The sequence below is a fragment of the Pyrus communis genome, chromosome 7 (genome assembly GCF_963583255.1).
Source record: "Pyrus communis chromosome 7, drPyrComm1.1, whole genome shotgun sequence".
Taxonomy (NCBI): domain Eukaryota; kingdom Viridiplantae; phylum Streptophyta; class Magnoliopsida; order Rosales; family Rosaceae; genus Pyrus; species Pyrus communis.
Genome location: NC_084809.1, coordinates 17674353 through 17681617, shown reverse-complemented (window position 1 = coordinate 17681617; position 7265 = coordinate 17674353). Strand labels below are relative to the sequence as shown.

Genomic DNA, 7265 nt, shown 5'->3' with positions numbered 1-7265 from the left:
GTTGAATTGGAGGTCCTAATTGTTGCATGATGTCGTGTATTTATAGCACTAAATCCTCCTTGGGATTGAGTCAAAATCATACCTGGATTGGGACTTCTTGTTCTGTTCCAACTCCACTTCGACCAATCCTACTCCTATTAAGACTTTGAACTCACCCCCTTTTTGAGGCCATATTCATTGCTGGTCGAGAATCCAAATTGCACTAAGACCCCTTATCGTATCAGGACTTCTTTGACCTCTTCGTTCATCCGAACTACTCCTTCTTGAGATAGAATTCAACCATCCTTACTAAACAACCCGGACCACCAGGCAACCCATAGTATATTGAAAAACTTTGGGCTGAACATAAACTCACACTCGCCCCAATAATATTATTTTAGGCCTAAACACTTACAAAAACCGAATCGTTGCCTAAAGTAACGGAGTCCATCCCATCGTCGCCAAATCCCATCATCTTCTCGAACCTGTAGTTATGTTGGAGAGACCTCGACGCTACTGCGAAAGAACCGCAATGGGCGCTATCATCCTTTATTTCCAATCTGGTCTCGGAATCGGTAATCGCCAATTAATTTTTGAATTTTTCCTTGATAATTGTCAAATTAGCTCGCAATTGCCTTGAAGATCCAATTAATTTCTGAATTCTTCCTTGATAATTGTCGAATTAATTAGAACTTGCCCGGAGAGAGGAAGAAGATGAAGAAAGTGACGTACAACGTGAACGGGCTCAAGTTGCTGAATTTATTAGATCGGCTTACAGGAAACCAAACTGCAACGACGGGAATTGATCGCCGCCCTGGTCATGGCAGAGGGCTACGAGTCCTTCTGCAGCTGCACCTCCGAAAGAGGTTGCACCGGGTACTCTAGGTAAGTGTTTGTTGAAATGCCTCAACCACCCACACCACACTCTTCAAATGTTGCACCTTTAGTTTCAAATTTTGATTCGTATTTTTTTTTTTTTTTTTTTTTTTGCATAAAATGTGGTTTGGTCCGACGTTTTGCCGGTTGAAGTCGACGTTATCAGGTGACAAAGTGGCGTTGCCGGTGGCGGCGGAGGAAGCATTCACTGGAGTTCTTGACAGAGGGAAAGGACAAATGAATGCAGTTGCGGAAGGGCTTAAGGAGTTTTCGAGAGATGACCTACTGACGTTGATGGCAAAGGGCGGTGTGTTGTAACGGATCATGGGCATTTTGGTACGTTTGCCTTAGATTCACGCTTAAAATTCAATTCTCTGTGATTTCATTTTTTGGAGAAAGTTTAAAGATTTGTATTTACAGTGGTTATGTAGTTCTTTTTTCAATTTGAATTGGCCTCGAGCAGGGAAAAATGAAACGGAAAGGATGCAGTTTAAGTTCAAGTTTTTCAATTTGTAGTTCTCTTTTATATCATTCAGAACGTTGGGCAGAGGAAATCCTCAATCTGCAAAACACGTTATTGCAGGTTTGGAGTTACACTTTATGTTCATTGTAATTAGTTGAATGCAACTATATTCTGGGACACACGTACTTTCTGTGCAGACTGAGTTAGAGAGGGAGCGTATAGCTTTGGAGTTGGAGGAAAAAAAAGCCCAAGCTGAAAGAGAGAAGATTGTGCAACAACAAGCTAAGAAAATTGAGAACCTCAACTCAATGGTGTTGTATTCAAATAGAGATAGAATCGCGATTGTTTTAAAAGGGTTTGCATGACTAATTAATTTTCATTTTGAACTTCTGTATAATAGTTGATGGTCGTATTTATGTTCGATTCCTAATTTTGTTGTTCTGAAAATGAAAAATACCTACTTAAAGGTGTAAAATTCTATTATCTATAAACACAAAAGATGTGCTTGATATTATAATGTGCCGTTGCCAATGAGATAAGATTTAGTTAAACACTCTCTGTTGAATCGATAATTTTAGCGCGTTACAGGTTAGGAGACGTGGTCAACGACCGCCAGTGCCAACTCAAGAACTCAAGACAAGCCTCCAATTTTGCATTCACACGCTTCCTCTCTTTTATTTGGAGCAATTGGAGATGGCGACCCAAAATAATAACTAGCCAAGGTATACATCAGTTTTCCATTTTATTAATTGTCATTTGCAGAGAGATAAATAGAGCAGTTATGTACTATGAGTATCAGATTTCTTTGTCTACATTGCGGGTAGTCAAATGGTTGAAACAGTTTGTTGTTAAATGGCTTTATTTGCATTTTACAACTTTCATTAGAATAATATTTGATCGAGTTAAAACTTTGATTTATGAATTTACACATTTTTATTTGTTTCTCTGTCATATAATTGGCATCATTTCAGTCCAATAACTCTCGAGATAGTTAAGTTGAGGAATTTAGCGCTGATGATTTCCTTTTTTTCCTGCTGTTTATAGATATGCCTGTCATTTTATTCATTTTTCATGTTAACTTTGTTCTACAAGCTTCCTGTGGCTTAAAGCATTGAAGTTATTCATTTTTTTTTTTAAATATATTTAGGTGTTTTGGAAAAGGTATTTCATGTGCATAAAGGCTATTAAGCTTAACAAATTGTACCCTCTTGCTAGCTTCATCAGCTTATGTTTGTGAGGCAAAAATGAGATGACTTGGTTGTTTAATCAAGTTAATATTTTGATTAAGGCAATCCATTGTTGCTGCTTATTAACTGTTATTTAATTGAATTTGGTTTTCTCAAGATTCAGGATTATGTTTACTTCACGGCAAATTAGAGAAGTTTGATTGACTATGAGGCAACTTGGGATGCTATTAAATTTTAGTTATGGCCTCACTATTGAATGCTTTCTGTTAATTTCTTTTTTGTAGAACATTGTTAATTGTCTTCATATGTTCAGATTGATTTCTTTTGCTTTATGTTACACCATATGTTCAATAACAATGATGTAGCTGGGTTTGCTATGCAAATATGTTTTTTTGTTACACCATAGGTTCAAACATGAAGTTTAAGACACATTACATTTAAATACGATGGTGCAAACGTTTGTTCATACAATAAAACCCCTAAAACTCACAGTTAATCTGTTTGTCTTTATCCATGCCTGCTTTCTCTTCATATTAATTCTATTTGTTTCTGCTTAGATGATTTTGTGTATTGCCTATCCCAAATATTTAGCTTACGTAGTTGCATGTCAATTTCATTCAACGCATGTGAAAAACATAAAATAAAATGTCCATGAAGTGGCAAGTGGGCCTTTACTACACTGGTGGAAAGGAGTTGAGCTCTTGTATAATGGTTTGTGTTTGAATCTCATCGGTGGTTAATCTAAAAAAAGTTCATGAATTGCTATTCTCCATTGATACCCAAATGTTCTGTTTTTTTTTTTTTTTTTTTTTTCATATTCTATTCTAATGTGCATCTTCTAGAAAAAAATGATCAAAAGAAAGAATAATTTATATTGAATTCTATTTTTCTTGATCAGTTGCATATACATTGTTTGACACACCCCGACCCGGAATGTCCACAAGGACTTCGAATCGAGTTGTGTTGGCCGACACCTGGAAGGTGACAAAGCCATAAAGTGTGATGATGTGGAAAAATATGAATAAATTTGAACCTAAGAGTGCCTAGTTACCAGAGTGCGTTGGTGAGCGGGAATGAACCCACTTCACACGTGCCGTTAGAGTATAAGTAAGTACAGTAGAGTGGATTGAGAATCATACCCTCGAAAGAAATCTCTAATACTAAGATTTGCCATGACCCCTTGTCGATAAGAAAGCTCAGCTAATAAAACTTGGAGGGTGAAAACAAAACAAGGGTGAGTGGCCCTGGACATAAAATTTTTAATAAAACGTTATAACCCCTCGATGCAATACTTGTATAGTTTCCAGAAAATCATATCACGTATCAATGTGAAATAAAAAATATATCAACAGTGATTCCATAAATATATCATGGCACAGCATCTCATCAATAATATAAATAATCATTTGCTCAATAAATCTATATTAGCACACAAGTCGGAGTCACGTAATGTGACCTGTACAGCTGCACCGATATCTCATCAATCAATGCTAGCACATAAATCGGAGTCACCTATAGTAACCTGTATGACTTGTCCATATCTCATCAATCAATATCCAAGTAATATGTCAGTCGGATCCACCTCTCGTGGCCTATACAGCTGAACCCATAGCACATCACATATCTCTGCACACGAGTCGGAACCACCTCTAGTGGTCTATATGATAGGACTGGGTGTAAATAAGTACGCTCAAGTGAAGAGTGTGCGAATAATCGCGGGTCACCTACGAGTCGAAACCACCTATAGTGGTCTGTACGATAGACATGTGTACCTACCTTGAATTCAAGGTAAGCGTAAGGTGCAGGAGATGAACATCACGTGAATGACTATGCGAGCACTAACATCGGGGTGCAGGTTTATGAGCTCTACTGCATCTATTATAACATGTACGACTCATGGGCAACCTGTACGATAGTGTCGGAGTTGCCTTTTATAGCAACCTGTACGATAAGGTCAGAGTTGCCTAAAGTATAAATATAGTCATGCCATAACTCGATCATTACAAGTAACACCATAAACTTACCTGAACTTACTTGTGCATCCTGCGTTCCTCTTCGCACTTCAAAGCATTCACAGTAATTCCTTACAGGTAGTATGCATATGGATATGTCATGATGCAATCTAATACTCAACCATGTCATAGCATTTACCAGTATATACATATACATATATATATATATATATATATATATATAACATTGCGAAATATGCATAATCTGTAACATCCCACGCCCGAACTATTTATTTCCAGAATAATTATCAAGAACAAGTCAAACTAAATATTAGTTTAATTAACCATCATTATTTACGATTCTTTACTTCAATCTCTCAATTCCTCACAAATTGATTTATGACCAACATTTAACCACCAAAATCATAAGGTTAAATCTCACCTTTTCACCAACTTCCTTCACATTGCTCAATTCCCAAACAAGGCTTTTGTCTTGATTATTTAATCTCATTTATTGTATGCCTGCATCTAACATCTCGTTAGACTGCCTACGTACCCTAAACAGGGATCAAGCCAATCGTAGTTCACATCAATTATTTGTAGGTAACATGCATAAATCAACTTAAACACGTTTGTGGAATTATCAATCATATGTATACATATATGATAGAAAGGAAATGACCCACTCACTTGAGGTCCATGCAACGACTCCTTAGCATGCATGTCGAGACATCACAAACCAATGTCGCCTTGAACAATTATCAATTCACGTCTTAGAGTTCTTACCGATAGAATACATAATTTATAAAAAAAATACATCCCTACGTAATTCACTCTGGAAGATCTGCATCACGGATTTCTGATCTGTTACTTCCAAAGATTCATATTATGTTCCTAGAACCATGTCCTAATATTTCATTATGATCCAACGGTCGGATCTCCGCCAATTGCCAAAACCAAGTGGCGGTCAACACTTTATTTTATGAACTGACAATTCCAATTCGGTAAGATCCGTACATCGGATTCCCGATTCATAAGTTCCTATGGTCCATAAATATTATGTACTATAATGTATTAAAGTTTGGTGATAATCCAACAGTCAGATTATCGATTCACACTTTTACCAAATAACGTGACGTAGAGAATTTAGGTTCCAACCATCAACCTAAGACATACAATTACCAAGACTGAACTCAAGGCATTTGATTTAGCCTAAGAATGACATCAACGGCCCCCTGGCCATGTGCTGCCGTGGGTGGCGGTCGACCACCCTGACTTGCTGGAAAATCCAACTATTTCTAAAAATTCTCAAAATTTTCAGAAATGAAAATCTTAGTGAATGGAGAAACTTTCATACCTACAACCAAAGCCAATTTGGCCGGGAAAAGCCACAATTTAACACGAACCCGTCGAAACCCTATAATTTGGGTGTCCTCAATTCGGCTCTATAGAAACTCCAATGCCCCTAAACTTATTTGGGCTTTGTTCTTAAGCTTCAGAGGAGTATTTTGGTGGTGGTAATTTAAGGGTTTTGTTTCAAAATTTGAGGAATGGCCACCACAAACCCTTAGCCCTACCGTCAGCCCTTTGATGAATTTACACCCAAATTCCTTCAAATTTTAGGTGGATATGGAAGAGGGGAAGGCTAGATGATGACAGGGAGTAGTAAATTGGTCTAAATCGTCGGAAAAATGGTAGAAAGGCGACGGAAATTGCCGAAATACGGGTTGGGTCCGTGGGTTTTGCGGGTCAAGGGGAACAAATCCGGTTCCCTTCCTTCTTCTTCTCCCTCATTTTTCCTCCTTTCTCTCTTCCCTCATTGGGCCATCCTCTCTCCCTGTCCCTCCTGTGCTCTCTTCCTCCCCTCTCTTTTGCTGCCATCAGGCAGCCCTTCCTTCTCCCTTCCTTTTTTTTTTTTTTTTTGTTGTTGTTTTTTTCTCTTTTCTTTTTCTCTTAAAATTGATTGGTTACCACTCCCACATGGTGGGAGTTGGAATTAATTTAGGGTAAAGTATAAAAAACTACCTCAACTATTGGTGTCACAACACTTTCATACCTCATATTTTAAAATTGACAATGTCATACCTCATCTTACGAATTTGTGCCAATGTTATACCTTCCGTTAGCTTGGCGTGAATTTCTCAGTTAAATGCTAACGTGGCTTGATTCAGGATCTACTTTCTATTAAAAAAAAATTAATAAAATATTATTAAAAACTAAAAAAAGAATCATTTAATATTTTTTAAATATTAAAATAATAAAGAAAAGTAAAAAAAAAAAAAAAAAAAAAAACCAAAACAAAACAAAACCTTTCGTCCCTTTTCCCCTTCCCTCCCCCATTTACCTGCAGCAACCCAGAAAAAAGAAGAAGAAGGAGAAGGAAAAAAAAAAAAAAAAAAAAAAAAACAAAACAAAACAAAACTTCATCCCTTCACCCCCACCACCCCCCCCCCCCCGGCGACCCCCTCTTCTCCCCCACCCGAGCCCCTACCTGCAACCCAGAAAAAAAAAAAAAAATCCCAGTTCGTCTTCCCCTCACATCCACCCTCTACACCCAACCCCCGCAGAATCGGCCTGGCGAACGGGATCTGGGTTTTTTTTCTTTTTCTTCTTCTTTCTGGGTTGCAGGGGGTTGGATTTTTTTTTTGGGTGGGGGGGGGGGGAACGAATTGGGTTGGGGTTTTTTTTTTTTTTTTTTTCCTCCTTCTTCGGGAAGGTTGGGGGTTGATGGGTTTTCAAAATTTTTTTTTTTGGTTGAAGATTAAGCAGGGAAGAAGATGAAGATGGGGAGAGAGAGAGAAGGGGGGA

At 37.8% G+C, this 7265-nt stretch overlaps 1 long non-coding RNA gene across 1 annotated transcript; it reads left to right on the top strand.

The window, feature by feature from the left end:
- The first annotated feature begins 400 nt into the window (after positions 1–400).
- Positions 401–2874, top strand: LOC137741038 (uncharacterized). The gene is made up of 3 exons (XR_011069199.1): positions 401–554; positions 670–1438; positions 1516–2874. It is a non-coding gene; the product is annotated as an uncharacterized lncRNA (long non-coding RNA).
- The last annotated feature ends 4391 nt before the right edge of the window (positions 2875–7265 follow it).